The sequence below is a fragment of the Chinchilla lanigera genome, unplaced genomic scaffold (genome assembly GCF_000276665.1).
Source record: "Chinchilla lanigera isolate Chin_1 unplaced genomic scaffold, ChiLan1.0 scaffold00041, whole genome shotgun sequence".
Lineage (NCBI taxonomy): Eukaryota > Metazoa > Chordata > Mammalia > Rodentia > Chinchillidae > Chinchilla > Chinchilla lanigera.
The window spans coordinates 14,444,594-14,463,120 of record NW_004955442.1 but is presented as its reverse complement, the minus strand read 5'-3'; the positions used below and the strand labels follow the sequence as shown (position 1 = coordinate 14,463,120).

General features: G+C 49.6%; 1 long non-coding RNA gene and 1 pseudogene across 8 annotated transcripts; one reads left to right on the top strand and one right to left on the bottom strand.

Annotated features, from left to right (window-relative positions):
• Positions 1 to 64: 64 nt before the first annotated feature.
• Positions 65 to 16,864, bottom strand: LOC102013762. 8 transcript variants are annotated; one of them, XR_001235427.1, is made up of 6 exons: positions 16,438 to 16,713; positions 14,830 to 15,100; positions 9,970 to 10,290; positions 8,456 to 8,633; positions 3,415 to 3,560; positions 65 to 1,648 (listed from the first exon to the last, which is right to left on the bottom strand). It is a non-coding gene; the product is annotated as an uncharacterized LOC102013762 (long non-coding RNA). The 8 variants fall into 8 exon arrangements; XR_001235430.1 differs by having other exon boundaries at positions 10,099 to 10,290; XR_001235428.1 differs by having other exon boundaries at positions 1,614 to 1,652; positions 16,438 to 16,714.
• LOC102013453 lies at positions 4,220 to 7,731 on the top strand (annotated as a pseudogene).
• Positions 16,865 to 18,527: the final 1,663 nt, after the last annotated feature.

Below are 18,527 nucleotides of genomic sequence, written 5' to 3'. Positions count from 1 at the left end.
GAGCGAGGGTAGATGTTCTCTATCTAGGGTTCATAAACTTTATGCCAATAGAGAATTAGGGATATAAGTTTAGAAATCAGTTTATTGGAAAGAGGAGAGAAATGGGATGGACAGCTACCTTGTTGGAGGAGGGAGGAGAGTAGGGAGCCCACAGCCTGTGCGAGAGGGTCTCTGTTCTTAGCCCTTTTTATGATATGGCAAGAAAAGGATTCTACCCCTTGAGAGTTGTTATAACTTGATTGGCTCTGAGACCCCTGATTTGGGCACTGGCCCTCTGTGCTATGTACAAATTCTTGGATAAGCTCCTTTTGGCCTTCTTTATGTTTGTTGTCAAGGTGATATCTGTGAAATTTATAGCACAGCCTTACAGGTAAGGCCAAGTTATCAATTAATAAAGGGATACATGTACATTTTAGTGCATTAACATGGTGAGAGATAATAAAACATACATATGTACTTATATGTAGGTGTGTGAGTATATATTTTACATACTACGTGAGCTTTCTATAATAGAGCCCCCGCTGCACGTTGTGTCCTTTGTACCTAACTGGAGGTAGAGGGGAGCATGCGAGGCCCCGGTGCCCGATGGAGCCAGGCTACATATCGGTTCTCGCTGCTTCTCTTAATTGTTCTTCCTAGCAGGGATTTAATCCTTTCCAGCAAGGATTTTCCAGAAACCTCACTAAGGTCCTTATCTTTCCCTGCCTGTCCCCCAGCTTTCCCTACAATTGGACCAGGGCCTCTGACCTTTGGTACATGCCCAGCCCTTTTTGTACTTTATTTTGAGACAGGGTCTTGCCAAGTCACTGAGTTCCCCAGGCTGGGCTCAAATTTGCAACCCTTCTGCTCACCCTCCCAGAATGCACTCCTTCGTGCAATTCTATTGTGAGGCATCAAGGACCTAGCAGGAGCAAGTTGAGGTCCTCGTCTCCTATTTGGGGGGGGGTCTCCCTGGACCCCACTGGTGGCAGCCCTAGGACACCAGTCTCCCCTGAAGGCCTGTCCGTGAGGCACAGGACCCACACTCACAGCTCTCCCACAAGCTTTGTGCAAGCTAGTGGTGGAGTCCCAGTTCAGCCAGCCTGGCACGTTGCTCTAGGCAGGACCAGAGAGGAAGATCACAACGTGGTCCAGCACCAAGCCAGGCCCTCGGCTCGAAAGTAGATGTGGTGCAGCCCAGCCGTGGAGAGGGAGCCGTCTGTGCCTGGAGTTGTGTGAGCGGTAGGCAAGGAGCACACAGCAGACTGGGGCGGCAGGAGGAGGCTGAAACATCGAGGCAGCGGTCACAGCTCTCCAAGGACTCGGGGTCTGCTTCCTTCGGTGCTCACTCCCAGGACAGCAACCTGACAAATGACGTCTCTCGTCCCCTTCCAGGCAACACAGCCCCAATTCCTGCCCCAGCTTCTCTTCAGGCTACTGTGGCTGATCACTTGGCTCGGCAACAACAGGCACAGAGGCCTCTCCAGGGTCCCATCTTGCGTTTAGGAGGCACTCATCAGACTCCATCCAGTGGCAGCTTGAACTGGTTCGAAAATACAGAGTCTGTAAGCCGGACATGGTGGTGCACACCTATAATCCCAGCATTCAGGAGGCTGAGGCAGGAGGATCACGGTGAGTTTGAGACCAGCCTGGACTACACAGCAAGATCCTGTCTCAAAAAACCAAACCAAACAAACTATATATATATGGAGAGAGAGAGTATCTGTGGAGAGAGCTCTGGGTTGCACCCACCCCCATAGGTCACCATGCTTAGCTGCTTCCACAATTTACACCTCTTCAAATAAAAGTAAAGATGCTGCTGGGCATGGTAGTGCACACCTGTAATCCCAACACTCAGAAGGCTGAGGCAGGAGGATTGCAATGAGTTCAAGTCAAGCCTGGGCTATACAAGCGAGTTCAGAGCTAGCCTACATTACATAGCAAAACCCTACTATTAGACCCTGTCTCAAAAAAAAAAAAAAAAGAAAAAAGAGAGAAATCTGCTGACTCTCTTCTGTAGGCCAGAGATGCTGCCTATCACATCCACGGGAAGCCTGGGTGTCCTGGTCAGAGAAGCAATGCCTTGGTCAGAGGCAAGCACATTTACAAAGTCACTCTGCCCACCGCCAGTGCGAGCACCCTCACTCGGCAGAGTGTTGCTGCTAGACCCTGTGAGCTTCTGCCTCTCTCCCCAAGAGGAGATGGTCTCTGTGTGCATGAGGGCTCATTTTAACTTCCCTTTCTGTGAACTACCTTAGTTCAGGCCCCTCTCTGAGTTTCTTGTTGCTGCACCAAGTGGAGTGGCTTAAAACAACACAAACGTGTTATCTCACAGCTCCAGAAGTCAGAAAGTCAGCACAGGTCTCTCCAGGCTGGGGCCAGTGGGCAGTACTGCTTCCGGGAGGCTCCCCTGAGACTCCATGCCTTTCCAGCTTCGGAAGCTACCAGCCCCGCACCTCCAGGATCCTTTCGTCTCCTCCAGCAGAACAAACCCAGCTGTTCTCATCGCTGAAGGCTTCTTGGGAGAGGCAGAGCTCCCCTGGGATCCAGTTTGCCGGCAGTCTGAGAAACTCTTCTAAATAAACTACACAATCATTTCCTCCTAACGAAGCCATCCCAGCCCACCCAAGTATCTCTGCCAAACACAGCTCTTGCGTGACACGGTTCATCTCAACCTCCATCCCCAGCTTGGGGAAACAGTGCTGGAGTCAGAGGGACCCAGCTGATAGACAGTCCTCCCGGGGCTGGGGATTTAGCTCAGCGGCAAAGCGCCTGCCTGGCAAGTGCAAGGTCGTGAGTTCGGTTCCCGGTACCAGAGAAAAACCAAAAAAAAAAAAAAAAAAAGTAGACAGTCCTCCTGAGTGCCTCCACGGGTACCCAGCCTCCCGCCAGCCTAGCAGCAAAGGATGTGGTCCCTCCCTACGGGAGGCTGGGCTCAGAGGGGTTGAGTCACTGCCCCCAGGCCACCAGCGGATCACTACAGGGTGGGAGGTGGCTGGAAGCCTGTTCTCCCCAACCCATCTGAAGCTACTGCTCGCTGCTTGCATCTGTCCAGGCTCTGAGACCATATGGCTCCTACCTCACTGGTATCTTTGTGAGAATTAGATAATGATGACCCTTCCTGGCTGTCCCACTGGCCAAGGTCAGGACCAGGCCCTTCAGGGTATAGTTAACATGGCCCCTACTGACCCAAGCCAGGTGCCCTCCTACAGTGGCCAGGCATCCTAGCTGTCTCCCTCCCTGGCCTATGGAGTTCATGACGTTACCAAGCTGCAAGCCAGGCCAGGAATGAGAAGGCTGCGGTGTCTCCCAGGGCCTCCAGGCTTCGCTGTAGAGTGGCCTGGCTTGCAGTGTAAGGGCTGGCACCGGGGTTGGTGCTGCTTGAGTTACCTTTGCAGGAGTGTCACCAGGAAGCTGCCCCCACAAGGACCTTACCTGGTCAAAGGGAGATGGCTCTGTCTAGGCGCAGGGACTCCTGCACGGTGCCTCCGTCTGGGGCTCTCAGGCTGCTTCCTTCTCCAACCAAGGCCAATCCTTGTCCTGTTGGTCTGGCCCAAGCCAAGGCTCCTAGAATCTCTGACCTGGTTAGAGGGGGGTGGAATCCCTGAGGTTTCCCCTTCCTGCTCCCTTTGGCCTAAAGGGACAGTGGTGCTCCAGCCCCAGGCCTCCCTGGAGGTCCCCTATAGGGTCTGTGCCTATGATGTGCCTTGGCCACTGTCCTTCAATGCCCACATCCTACCTCCTCCAAGAAGCCTCCCAGGCCTGCTGGCTCCTGGCTCTGAGTTCACGGGATAGGCTTTCTAGCAAAAAAGGGCAGCTCCAGGGATTATCATGAAGACAGTTTGGGGCCATAACACTCTCAGGGCCTTCTTAAACCCACTCAGAGGTGAGTAGCATTATGAGTGTACTAAACCCTGCCCCCCTGGCAGTGCCTCTGTATGCTGGGCCTTTACCTCCATCCCTTGTCAGCCTGGAAGAGCGTTCTTGCTAAGCCCTTAGCTCACTCAGAACCCAGAAGTAGTCAGATTGGTTTCATTTCAGATCAAATGAAAAACAAAGGAAAGTAAGCCAGGAGTGGCCTGTAATCCCAGCACTTGGGAGGCTGAGGCAGGAGTATCGTTTGGAGATCAGCCTGGGCTATAAAGTGAGCTCAAGGCCAGCCTGAACTGCATAGTGAGTCCTTGTCTCAAAAAGACAAAAAAGAAAGAAACAAAGAAACAAAGATGAACCAAGTTCAGAGCTGGGTCATGTCACATGTCTTCTGAGAAAACAATGTTTTTCGAATATGGTAAACTCCCAGAAAGAGATGGGTGTGGGAGAAGCAACTACCCAGATGCTATTTCCTGGTCTTGGCCACCAGACGGAGAAGAGCAGAGTTGCCTCCTTGCCTGGGTGAGTGTGACGCGCAGGCACAGAGGAGCCAGGAAGGAGAACCAGCCCCGAGGTAGGGGGCTTCCACAGATGGCTCGTTACTGGGAGGGGACATGGGATTAATCTGGGGGACAAATAGGTCTCTGAAGAGGGAAGTTGAGGCTGGGGAGGGTTCTTGGCCAAGGGAGGCCTACCAACTGGGGCAGGGGCAGTCTTTGCAGGTAAGAATCAGATCTTCCTTCTAGAAAGGGCAGCAAGACCTTGGGGTTGAGGGGGGTTAGCCACAGGGTGTCACTGCATAGAAGGTGAGACTTTGAGGGGGCTGAGGCCGGGGAACTGGGAAGGGAAGGCAGAGAGCAGGCTGCAGGCTGGAGCTACCTCTTCCTCTACGCCCACTCAGGGGGCCCCAGCCCCTTAGGCTTCTTTCCAGGCAGCTCTCAGGACCCTGGATGCTTCAGGACTCCACAGAGGAGTGAGGTGGGGTCAGGAGCCAGGCAGCACAGGAAATCAGCTAGGGACAAGTGGGGTGGGGTGCAGAGATATCCTCTGAGGACTGAGGAAGCAAAAAGGAGGGGCAAGAGGCCAAGCCTGGGGTCTCGGTGTGGAGGGAGCTGGGGCCCGCAGGAAGGGACAGAAGTCCTACCACAGGACACAATTTTCCAAGCTGGGTCAGGAGATGAGAAGCCGGGAAGCCCTAGAAGGCTCACAGGCTGGCACCAAAGGAAGCAGCCACCATTCCACAGGCGGCAGGGACCCTGGGAACAGGCAGCCGGGGCTGTGGCTTGAAGGTGAGGTGACAGGAGTTGGCTTTCCACCTGCTTATTGCAGCACACGGCCATGCGCTGGACTTCCTCCCCTCCTCCAGCCTTGTGCTGCTGCTTCCGCAGTCAGAACTGTCAGGAAGCCACAGGGTGGGGCAGAGGGGTTGCAGGTAGAGGGCCATTTTGGTAATCATCCCTGATCCACTGCAGCTGGTACAGGGGCCCTGAGGCTAGGGAGGGGCTCAGGCAAGGCTGAGAAGCACTGGGGGGATGCCCAGTCCTCAATCCTGAGCCCCTTCCCCGGCCTGTAGAGGCAGGCCTGAATCTGCAGAGCCGAGGTGCAGACAGTGTTCTGTGGATGCACGTGGGGTGGGCTGCACCACCTGTGGGCTCCTCGGCCATCCCCATTGCCTCTTGGCCAGGTGGCCCCTCCAGGGGTGATCCTTGAGGTTGGAACATGCCATGATTTGGGGCTCCAGGGCTTGCAGAGAGAGGGTGAAGAAGATGACTTGGGCTTTTCTCCCAGCAGGACAGGGAAGCTCGCAGCTACCAAGAAGATGGGTCAAGAACTGTCGGTCATGAGTCTTTCTGTGGTAAGAGTCAAAGTCCACACCTTACAGCAGCTAGGTAGGCCACATTCACCCGCCAGCTCCTGAGGACAAGAGCAGGACTCTGGACACATTCCCGGTTGGCTGGATGGAGCCAGGCTGAGTAAAGACCTCAGTGGCTTATGAGGTCAGCTCCTCCCCTTAAAGCTGAGCCTCTAGGACACCTGATATGGGGGGGGTGTCCCTAGCCTCAGCCCTGAAGCTCTCAGGGAACCTGAAGGATCTGTCAGCTTCCATCTCCTGGTGGAGGAACAGTGCTAGGGAGTGAGAGTAAACTGGTCCCTCAACCCTTGAGCCCCTCTGGGGCCTCCTGGCTCTCACCGAGTGCTCCTGAGACTGCTCTGAGCACCTCCATGTGTCCCCCAGGGTCCCACCAGCCCAGGTGGAGGTTGTGGTCCTTGACCTATGGAGGCTGGGCTCAAAGAGGCTAAGTCACTGCCCTGAGGCCACCAGCTGGTCACTGTAGTAGGGAGAGGAGTTGAGGTCTGGCAGGATTCTTTCCTTCTGGCTGGGGTCGCTGTGCTTTTCTCTGATCCTGCCCCAGTGTCCTCTGGGATCTGAGCCCAGCCTCCTTCATGTCCACAGTGTGTAGGATGGGCATGGGGTCACCAAGGTCACCTGGCACATTCTTTCCCCATCCAGATGGCACCTGAAATTTCTGTGAAGCTGGCATTCTCAGGACCTGTCGTGTGGCTCATTGGGGCCGGGGTGACTGTGGCTATCATAGGTGCTGCTGCCTATCTGATGGTGCAGTCTGTGAAGAAGGTACAGGGGCAGGGCTGGGCTGGGGGCGGGTGCGGGGTCGGAATGCACAGAGTAATGTGAAGCCTGGGAAAGGCCGGGGCAGCCAAGCGAGCTTGGCAGGCCCAACCCCCTCACTCTCCTCTAACGCGCCCCTCTCTTCCAGTGGAATATGGAGAACAGCAGTAAAAGGGACTAAGAAGATCCTATCCTGCTGCTAGCAGAGAGGAAGGCCACCCTTACAAGAAAGTAATTTCAGTAACAGCAATGTAAATTTAGGGGACAAAATAAACAAAAAATATGATTGAGTTTCTACTGTGTGTCTGACTTTTTTCTAGGACCAGGCTTGGAATTCCAGGATTCTGGGCCCTTCAAGACTTGTCTCTAGGCCCGTGTGTCTTTGCCATTGCCGCTGCCCCATCCTGGCCCCCCCTCCCCGGGTTCCCTCAGCCTAGCTCGGTCCAGCCCGGTTCCCAGGAGGATGAAGTTCTTCATGTACAAAGAGGAGCATCCATTCAGAGTGCTGCTCTGAGGGCAAGAAGATCCGAAAAAAATACCCAGACCGGGTTCTGGTGATAGTAAAAAAGGCCCTCAAAGCTTGGATAGGGGACCTGGACAAAAAAGAAATACCTTGGTGCCTTCTGATCTCACAGTTGGTCAGTTCTACTTCTTGATCTGGAAGCGAATTTACCTCCGAGCTGAGGGCGCCTTTTTTTTCTTTGTCAACAATGTTATTCCACCCCCCACCCCCCAGTGCTACAATGGGTCAGCTATACCAGGAACACCATGAAGAAGCCTTCTTTCTATACACTGCCTGCAGTGATGAAAGTGTTTATGGTCTGTGAAGCTGCTACCCCAGAGGTGGGAGGTTCCATTCCACAAAGAGAGAGGTGGCACCCCTTTCCTGATCTCTAGCTCCTTCAGGCTCAAACACAATTTCCCTTCTTCAGGACCTGCACTTCTTAAAGATTAAGACTTTCTATCCAGCCCCTCTTAGCAGGAGGGGTAATGGTGGATGTGGCCTTTTGTACCTCTTTTCTCCTTTCTTCCCCTTTCTTTACCATCCTTTCCGAAGGTGGTTTAGACTTCTTGATGGTCACTCTGTCACACCCAGTGATTGTTTTGGTTTCTGTTCCCTTACTAACTGTCCAGGGTGTTCAGAACCCCAGCAATCCCTTTCACAACTTTCTTTCTTCGGTGGCAATGGAAGGGATTGAAATTGTGGAAGGAGGGTAGGAGTCACATCAATAAAGAGGAAACCACCAATTGAAAAACAACAACAAAAAAAGACTTGTCTCTAAGTCAGGTGTGGAGGCACAGGCCTGTAATCTTAGAACTCTAGGAAGATGAGGCAAGAGGATCACAAGTTTGAGGTCAGCTTGGGTAATTTAGTGACTTAGCAAGACCCTGTCTCAGAGAGAAACAAAGGAAAGGAAAGGAAAGGAAAGCAAAGGAAAGCAAAGCAAAGCAAAGCAAAGCAAAGCAAAGGAAAAAAGAAAGAGGAAGGAAGGAAAGAAAGAGAAAAGAAAGAAATGGCCTGGGATGTAACTTATTGTGACAGACTTGGGTTCAATCCCCAGGATTCAGGATAAGGGAGAAAGGACAAAAAGAAAAAAGAAAGAAAATCAGACACTGCCATTAACTAGGTGGGTCCCTGAGGTGTCCCCTTCCTGCTGCTCTTGTCCTGAAAGGAGAAGTAACAGCTCTCCCTTGGCCCCTGACGCCCTGCAGGGGCTGCGGGACGGCTCTGTGGGCGGCCTTGGACCAGACCAGTTCTCCCCTTGCTTGTGGTTCTCAAGAACAATGGTAAAATGTACTGGGAAGGCCACATCCGGAGACGGGGGAGGCACCTGAGATGGCCTGGCCCTGCTCCAGCCTCTCGGGGGGAAGTAATGGGGAGGAGCTGCAGGGACAGCCTGGGCACACTTCCTTCCTCCCTCGAAGCTTTGGCCATACACAAGTGGCCTCTGAGGTACAGAAAACAGGATAGGCTACCTTCAGGCTCCCTCCAGAGTGGTATAATGGGTACACGCAGCAGAGTCCACCCAGCCACACAGCTTCCTGAGCTGGGGCAGGGAGGCTGCTCTGTTGTCCCTTGCTGCCACTCGTAAGTAATGAGCTGCTTCAGGTTCCTTATGGTGTGTTGTCTCTGTGGACGCAGGCACTGGGGACACTGCAGTGGTGGGCCAAAGCACCGGTGTGGTAGGATGGAAGACATAAAAGATAGGTAGAAAGGAGACAAAGAAATCATAACTAAAATTTGTACTTTTAAGAAGACTGTAAGACAGGCATGGTGGCGCATGCCTGTAATACCAGGACCCCAGAGGCTGAGGCAGGAGTATGGTCACAAGTTCAAGGCCAACCTGGGCTACATAATGAGACCCTGTTTTGAAAGAAAAAAAGAAAAAGAAAAAGAAGACTGTAACTTCCAGGACTCAGCTGAAGTCAGCCAAGGCAATCCATATCAGCATTCTCTTGGGTAAATTCAGACTCTTTCCCTTCCAAACCAATCACACCCCAAATTCCTCAGGAATATTGAAAGTTGATAAATTGGCTTAATTGAGAAAATAAAAACCAGAGACTTCACCCTATGAGAAAGGAACAGGTTGAGAGAGTCCAAAGTACACTTAAATTATCCATATAAAAATAAAATAAAGGGGCTGGGGACTTAGCTCAGCGGCACAGTGCCTGTCTGGCAAGTGGGAGGTCATGAGTTCGATTCCCGGTACTGGAAAAATAAATAAATAAATAAATAAAATAAAACTGAGTGCATATCTGTAATATGGGTCAGTACCCTTCTGGGGTTGGGGCCACCTTTTCCTGGGGTTTCCACCCCTCAAGAGGAGCATAAATGTTCCCAGTTCCGGGAAGGAATCATCTCTCTCTCTTCAGAGCACACATTCTATTTTTTGACTGTGTACCTTTTAATTTGTGCCTAATAAAACTCTTCCTGGGCCTCTTCCTGACTAGTTCTGAAAATTCTTTTTCCTCAATTGGAGTCAGCAAACCTGCAAATTTATTCTATGAGAATGGTGACTTAGGTTCCTTAGCTCAGGGTCAGGAACCTCCTTAGACCTTGTTCATTGACTCCTGGACTCCTGTCCCTGGCGGCTAGCTCGGTGACGATCTCCACTGTCCCCCTGTGAGCCCGGTTCTGAGTGACCCTGTCTCCCACAGCCTGTCTCCAGGAGGCCGCAGCCCTTCTGCGGGGCCCTCCCAGGATGCCCAAGTCTCCCAGCCCACCCTCTGCTGACTCAGTGCCCTCAAGCATGGACAGGGACGCCAGCCTTTCCCTCGGGATCTCTTTCCCAGCCTTCCCTACTTTCCTTCACTCCTCAAATTTTGTCTGAGGATCTGAAAATGCCACATGTGTTCTTAAAGCCCCCAGTCATCAGGCTGCTGTCCAACCTCTTCCACACGGCAGACATGCTGGTCCAGACGCCCTCCCGGGTTCTGTCCCCTGCCTGGTCCCCCACATTTCACCCACCACCTGGTGACCTGTACTTAACTGAGAGCCCAGCTTGGTCCTCCCCACTGGGGAATGCCCCAGGCTGCTCATCAGCCTGGCTTCCCTGGTATGGGATACACAGCAGCACCCGAGTGAGACCCAGCAAGGCCCCACTGGAGCTTGCTCTCACTAGAGGATCAGCCGCCACCGCTGAGACTCAATGGAAACTCTAAAGTGCCGGAGGAGGGAACAGCTTCATAGTGCTCAGGTGAGCCCTCAGGGAGGCTGTTGTTTGCCCGGGAAAGCAGGTCGGCTCCGTAGGGGCAGGGTGTGGACAGGATGGTGTTTGGTGGATGTTGGGCATTCTCCAGTTGGTCCTGAGCTGGAAGTGGAGAAAAAAAGCAAAGTCTCAGCTGAGCATAGTGTTGCACACCTGTAATCCCCACACTCTGGGAGGCTGAGGCAGAATTGCAAGCTTAAGATTAGCTAGGGCAACTTCATGACTTAGTGAGACCCTATCTCAAAAAAAAAAAACAACAGCATGGGAATGCAGCTCAGTGCAAAGGCCCTGGGTTCAATCCCCAGTACCAACGAATGAGTGAGTGAATGAATGAATGAATGAATGAATGAAACCATCAGTCCTACTTTATTTCAAAAATACGAACAAAGGAACTGAATGATGTGTGCCCTCATCTGTCACTTATACAATACTTGGGCTAAAATTTCAAGCTACTAAGAAACAAAAAGATTCAAGCTATATTTATGTTAGGATTGAAAATAAATTCTGAGGAAGGAGAACCATCTCTCGCACATGTGCATATGGGCCCGGGCTCATGGCAATTTGTAATTCAAGTCTGACCACATAACTTCCTCACCCACAGAAGGCCAGGATTTCCCAACGCTTAAAATATTAGGTTGAGCCAGGCATGGTTTCACATACCAGTAATCAGAGTATTTAGAAGACTAAGGCAAGAGGATTGCCAAGAGTTTAAGGCCAGCCTGGGGTACATAGTAAAACCCCTTTCTCAAAAGAAACCAATAAATAAATAATTTAAAAAATTTAAGAGTATGTACAGTGTGTGAAAACCTTGCATGATGGAACTACAGAAAAAGCCAGTGTTGATATAAAGCATAGCAATTACTTTTTTCAAGTACTATGCTTCATAATTAGTTTAAAGGTAGCCAGGTATGGTGGCTCATGCCTCTGAGTCCTAGCACTTGGGAGGCTGAGGCAGGCGGACTGCCATGAGTTTGAGGCCAGCCTGGGCTCTGCAGGGAGTTCAAGGCAAGCCTGGACTACATAGCAAGAATCTGTCTCAAAACAAAACAAAACAAAACAACAACACACACAATTAGACTAACAATTGACAAATAGTTTAAATAATTAAGAGATGTTAATGTAAATAGTTCTGAAAGTATACAGAAAATACACGTCTAAAATAAAACACAGGGGCCGGGACACAGCTCAGCGGCGTAAGTACTTGCCTGGCAAGCCTGAGGTCATGAGTTTGATTCCCGGTACAAAGTAAATAAATAAATAAATAAACAACAGGGCATATTTTACTTTTACTTTCTGTTATTTAAAATTAATGATGCTGGGCATAGTGCCACATGCTGTAATCCCAGCACTTAGGAAGCTGAGGCAGAAGGATCGCTGAGAGTTCGAGACCAGCCTGGGCTACAAAGTGAGCTCAAGGCCAGCCTGAACTGCATAGCGAGACCCTGTCTCAAAGACAAAAATAAATAAATAAAATAAAATTAATGACGTGGAAAAATGAGATTACAGGTGTTCATAACATTGACAGGGCATTTTTTTGAGACAGTGTTTTATTGTGTGGTACAACCTAACCTTGAACTTGCTGTGTAGCCCAGGCTAGCTGAAACTATGATCCTCTTGTCTCAGCCTCCTGAGTTTGAGATTACTGGGATTATACCTTGACCAACTTTCATTGCCACTTTGTGTGTGTGTGTGTGTAGTGCTGGGGATGAAATCCACAGCCTTGTGTAAGCTAGGCAAGCACTCTACCACTGAGCTACAGCCCTAAGCCCACTATATGCCACTTTTTTGACCACACATTTCTTCTTCTTCCTCTTTCTCCTTTACCTCTTTTTTGTTTTTGTTTTTTTTGAGACAGGGTCTCACTATGCAGTTCAGGCTGGACTTGAGCTCACTTTGTAGCCCAGGCTGGTCTCAAATTTACAACGATCCTCCTGCCTCAGCCTCTTGAGTGCTGGGATTACAGGTTTGTGCCACCAAGCCCAGCCACTTGCTCTTTTGTTTGGTTTTAGTTTCGATTTTTGAAATGGTCTGGCTGTGTAGGCAGGCCAGCCTGGAATTCACTGTGTAGCACATGCTCACAATCCTCCTGCCTCAGCTTACCCTGCCTAGCACTCTTCCCACCTTCTTCTTTTTTGATTGGGATTTAATTAAACCATAAAACTCACCATTTTAGAGTATACAGTTCTTGGCCTTTAGTATATTCACAGGGTGGTTGAACCAGCACTATTTCTAAAACTTTCTCATCATCCCCAAAAGAAGCCCAGTTCCCTAGGCCTTGGCAACTATAGTACTAATCCACTTTCTACCTGTTAATGTGCCCATTCCAGACATCTCATACAGGTGGACTCATATAATATGCAGCCTTCTGTGTTAGCTTCTTTTCACTTTGTATCATGAGTTCATCTACCCAGTTGCATGTATCTGTACTTTCTTCCTACTTTGGTAGAATAATATTCTATTGTAGGGAACATTGTCATTAGTCCCACTGTAAAGATTAATATCTCATTGTAGATAATTTACTCATTCATCATTTTGTGGAGAAGGACATTATTTGATTAGAATGCATTGAGGACACAATGATTTGTTTGTTAGAGTTTCTTAAGATAAGGCTTTATTATACATTCTGGATTAACCTTGAGTTTAAGATCCTCCTGTCTCAGCCTCCTGAATGCTGGGATTATAGGCGTGTCTCAGGTGATCCTTTAATTATTCTTGCTAAAATGTTTGGTATCTACCCATTTGTCCTAGCCAAGTCCTTGGTTCTTGCTCAATAAAAGGTGACTGAATTTGGTATTAGGGGGCAGTCAATCCTAGAGGCTGCTAGCACCTGATCACAGAATTTTGGCTCTCGTGGTTTGATGTTTTTCTTACTTTTCTTGTACATCTGCAGGCACCTAGTTCAGGGGATCTGCTCACCCTGGACAGAGTTGGAGAAGTCCGACATCATTCGATGAACATTCAAGTCGCTTTTTTGTTTTTTGTTTTTTTGATATAGGGTCTTGCTATGTAGTTCAGAGGGGCCTTGAACTATGTAGCCCAGGCTGGCCTCAAACTGGTGGTAATCCTCCTGCCTCAGCCTCCCAACTGCTGGGATTACAGGCAGGCACCATCACACCCGATGAGTCACTTCATATTTGTGTCATTGTTATAAATACTTGACACTCTGAGAGGCTGAGGCACAAAGATCACAAGTTCAAGTTCAACCTAGGCAATTTAGCAACTTAGTGAGATACTGCCTAGTATGGTGCATGTCTAGATGTCCCCCCAAAGCCTCATGGTCACAGGGCACAGGCTTTTCAGAGGTGGTTGAATCTATAGTTTGTGACTGGCTCAGTGTCTAGTGTTGGGGTTGGGGGGTATGAGTGCTACACCTGCATACAATACAAGGGAGGAAAAGAGGCTTGCTCCTCCCTTTTGCTCTTGCTGCTTTTGCTGTCTTCCACCACCATGAACAGTTGCCCCTCTGCCATGTGCCACCCTGCCTTGGGGCCAACCATTTATGGACTGAAACCTTCAAGATCTGTGAGCTAAATAAACCCTTTGTCCTTTAACTTTAGGTGTCAGGTATTTTGTCCCAGCAACGAGAGAAAAGTAACCAAGATACTGCCTCAAAAAATAAAAAATTAAAAAAAAAAAAAATTACAAAGGGTAGGGATGTAGCTCAATGCAAAGGCCCTGGGTTCAATCCCCAGTATAAACAAACAAACAAACCCATGCCTGTAAAGCCAGCACTCAGGATCATACATCAGAAGCCACAGCTCCTCTTTCCTTTGTTAATAGGCCACACTGGCCTCTCTTAGTTCCTCTCAGACTGAAGCTCCTCCCCAATTTCTTTTCTGTCTCAGTTAAACCTTTGCCTTCATCCTTGTAGTTCTTGGTCTGTTTTTCAGTTTCTATTATCACCAGGTAAAGTAAGTAAAATACAAGAAATAAAATAGGTAGAAAGGTGACAAGAAAAATTGCAATTTTAAAATTATACTTTTGCCAAGCACAGTGGCACACACTTGTGATCCCAGCACTTGGGAGACTGAGGCAGGGGATCACCACAAGTTTGAGGCCAGCCTGGGCTACGTGGTGAGGCCCTGTCCCTAAACAAACAAATAAATAAATAAATAGCAAAACACTGTCTCAAAAAAATGAAACAACAACAACAAAAATCCCTAAATAAATAAATAAATAAAACATTGACTTAAGAAAACTACAGGTTCAGGACAGAAAGTTGTCCTTACCTATACTCCATAGCTTTGCTTCCTGGGCTCTTTCACTAGGTGGTTTTTTTGTTTGTTTGTTTGTGTGTTTTTTTGGTTTTGAGGGTTTTTTTGTTTCATTTTTTTTGAGACAGGGTTTTGCTATACAGTTCAGGGTGGTCTTTATAGCCCAGACTGGTCTCTAACTTGCAGTGATCCTCCTCCCTCAGCCTCCCCAGTGCTGGGGTTACAGGTATGCGCCACTACACCGGGCTCCCTAGGCTTGTTTGTTTGTTTCTATTAGGCCCATCACACTCAGACCCCTTAAAGGTATTGTAAACCCATAAATTCACCTAGTTGATAAGGCAAAGAGTAGCAATCTGGTTTTAAAATGAAGTAACAGACCCAAAGGATTCAAATAATGTTTTTAGGAAAAACATCTTAGACCACTTACCTTAAAGGACACCTCCAAGGACACATAAAAATATCTTCAGCTCCAAACTGTAGTGTGCCTCTCCACTTTCCAGCGGGCACTTTAACTCTGCCTAAGGAAACTTGTCTATGCCTCTCATTGCTGCATCCTGAAATTCTTTCTTCTGTGGCCAGAGTCAAGAACCTACTCAGAGGGCGGAGTCCTGGTCTCCATTTCTTTTTTGGGAAACTCCTTGGACCCTGTCCAGTGAGCAAAGAGCCCTGCGTACAGTATCATCTCTTGCAGACATTTCCTAAAAAATGAAAACAAAAGAGAGTCGGTTCCTTCAAGGAAAATAAAAGACAGTATTTGTTGCCAATGAGGAAACTCTAGCTTTTAAGCAAAAGTTAAAATTTTGGAAAATTTTTATCATTAGTCTCACAGCTTCCTGACACTTCAAGAAATTTCTATTGAGATCGATGGCAATGTTTGTGAGGGTTATATCATTTTATTATATAATTAGAATGTGTTGACATTCATAAGACCTGCATTAATCAATGAGTTCTTATTTTCTAGAAGACCAGTGAATGGTGTCACAAAACCACATGTGGGTAAAGTGCAAAACAGACCACTGGATTTTAAAAAAATAGGGAAAAAAAATGACAGTAATGTCATTTTAGATTCCACACTGCAGCTATCACCTGTGGTCAGGCTGTGGGACAGGCCAGTAATCTCAGCACTCTTAAGAGGCTGAAGCAAAAGGATGGAGGGCGGGGGTTCAACCGAAAGCCCCCAGGTGTCCCAGCAAAGCACCGCCCAGAGCTAGAGCCATCCCTGTCCCCGGCGCTCTGAGATGCTGGAGGGATGGCAAGTACTTTGTGGCGACGCGAGGCCGGCTGGACCAGCGGGGAGAGCTGGACCAATAGACGAAGGCTGGACTAATGGGCGAGGGTTGGACCAAAGGTGAGAGCTGCTGTGTTGTCAAGGATGCTGGGTGGAAAAATCCAGGGGCTTCAGTGAACAGGGACATACATGCCCTCTGCTGACTCAGTAAAGCACCGCTGGAAAACAAGGCCTTTAGACAAATGCTCCAGCTTCCTCCGCAGGGAGCTGGAATCAAATACTATGGGAGGCCTAGCGGTCTCAGTTACCCCACACCCCATCCCCAGTGAGGCGCAACCGGGCCCACAGCCTGGATCCTGGACGATGGTTCCGCAGATGCTCCTCCCCTCTGCAACGACACCCAATCCTGTACTGCCCCCGCCATCGTCACAGTTTATGGTTCCGCCCCTGCATGCTGATTGGTCGGGCCGTCAGCTCAGCTCTGCGCTCAAAAAATCCGGAGAAGGGGAGTCCATCAGGAATGGGCGCCCGCCTCCCTGCTGCGCATGCTTGACCTGTGATTTCAGTTGGAGGTGACGGCCCGAGCCGAGGCTGGGCGCCCCTTGAAAGGCCGAGGGACCCGCAGAGGCCCCGCTGCCGTCGCTGAGGACGGCCCCGGTGGCCGGGGAGGGCTCCGCCCCGGTTGCGGGCCACCTCCCGGGAGTGTCGGCCCCCCGGGATTCACTTCTTTTCCTGGCTGCTCCGACCTCCTCGCCCGCCTAACCCCAAGACAATTTGACACCCCCAAATCGGGGACCCCACACTCACCTGCCTTGCCATGACCACGTCTGCCCCCGCCCCGGAAGCGCCCATCCGTTACCCGCTTCCGTCCCCTCCGGTCTTTGAACCCCTAGTTCCTGCGGGCGGCGGACCCGCGGAGGCTGAGCCAGGAGGTGGTGGCGGTGGTGGGGGAGGACCGGTAGGCCGGGGCCATTTGGGGACAGTCACACTGGGTAAGGGAAGAGCACAAGGTTCCGAGCTGTGGTGCTTAGGGGAAAGAGGCGCCCTAACCGCAGTTGTCACATTGGGGACGCTCTGCCCTCACACGGAGTACAGTTCCTGACCTTTTTTGCAGTGTGTGTGTGTGGGGGGGGGGTCCCAGCTGTGTTCTTAAATCTCCCTGGGGGGCGATGCCTGGCACCCCAAAGTGTCCCATCATACCATCAGCAGCCCGATCAGCTCTCCACGCACATGCTGCGTAGTGATAGGAGGAACAGCTAATGCGCTGAACTGTGAAAACCACGACTTTACATTTCTAAACAACCTCTGCTCAGTTCACCACAATTCCCACTGCACAAGTGAAACCAGTTCAGAGAGTAAAGCATTTGTCCTGGGGGCTGGGGGTGCAGGTATTGGTGGACACCGATATCTCTGATGCATAGGAAAGTAATTCTGTTGACCAGGCTTCTAAAACCTCATCAATGAAGGGTTGGGACATGTACTATCTTCTTATGGCTTCCATAAGAAATTACCACAAATTTAGTGGCTTAAAACAATGTAACTAGGGCTGGGGATGTAGCTTAGCACTCAGCGCCCTGCCTGGCAAGTGTGAAGCCCTGAGTTTGATTCCTGGTACCAAAAAAGAAAATAATTTTTTTTAAAAATGTGACTAGCCAGGCATGGTAGCAAATGCTTTGTAATCCCAGCACTCAGGAGGCTGAGGCAGGAGGATCGCCTAGGTTACAAAGTGAGCTCAAGGCCAGCCTGAACTGCATAGGGAGACCCTGTCTCAAACAGATTAAAAAGTAAATATTTTTTACTTAATATTTTATTTTTATTGGTACATGTTTGTAGTACGTAATGATAACATTCCTTGTGGGGAGTTGGTACGTGTACATAACACATTTTAATTTTTAAAAATCCTCTCCCCCCCCCCACAACAACATAACTTTTTATTATCCTACCGTTTTAGAGGCCAGAGGTCATGGGGTTAAAATCAAGACGTGAATGAAACTGCCTTCCTTCCTGAGGCTTAGAGAGAACTGTTTCCTGGCCCGTTGTAGGAGCAACCTGCACTCCTTGGCTTGTGATCCCCTCCTTCATCTTCAAAGCCCCATATACTGGAAACTGCTTCCTTTGTCACTCTATCTCGCTGGCCTCTCATTCTCACTCTCTATCTTTCACTCTTCTGCCTCCCACTTCCACTACTTCCACTGTGTGTGTGTGTGTGTGTGTGTGTGTGTGTGTGTGTGTGGTGGTTATACTAGGGATTCAACCTACGGCCTCACACATGCTAGAAGAGCACTCTACCTGCACTCCTGACCTACGCCCATAGCCCTCCTCCTTCGGTTTTTGAGGACCTCAGTAATGACAGTGGGTCTCCCAGGATAATCTCCTGGGGAGCAACTTTAACTGTCTGCAACCTTAATTCCCTTTTACTCGATAAAACATCTTCACAGGTTCCAGGGAGTAGGATCTGGACATCTTTGGGCACCATTATTCTGCCTTCCCTCAGACCTAATGGTATATGAGTAACTCCCGCCAGTTCCTAACATTGCATGACATTGGGTCTTGAGTCTACACTGAGCCATCGTTATGCTTTTGGGTCTCCTTGGTCATGACCAGGAGAGCTGGTTAGGGCAAGTGGGTGACTGGAGTCCCATAGCAGTAGCAAGCTACTAGATTGCAGAGTTGGGGAGAGAATATAAACTAAGTGATACAAGGGAACTGTTAAACCTTTTGACCTTTTTAATTCATTTCCCAGATGCAGGTCACTTATGTACGGGCTATGGCAGGAGGGCTGGGGAGGAGGGGCACCCTGTTCCTCTGTCTCTCACCATGTTACCCAGAAATTTCTCTGGGTCACTTCTTTCTTTTTCTCCTGTTGTTTCTATAGTTTGAAACAAAGATTTTTGTTT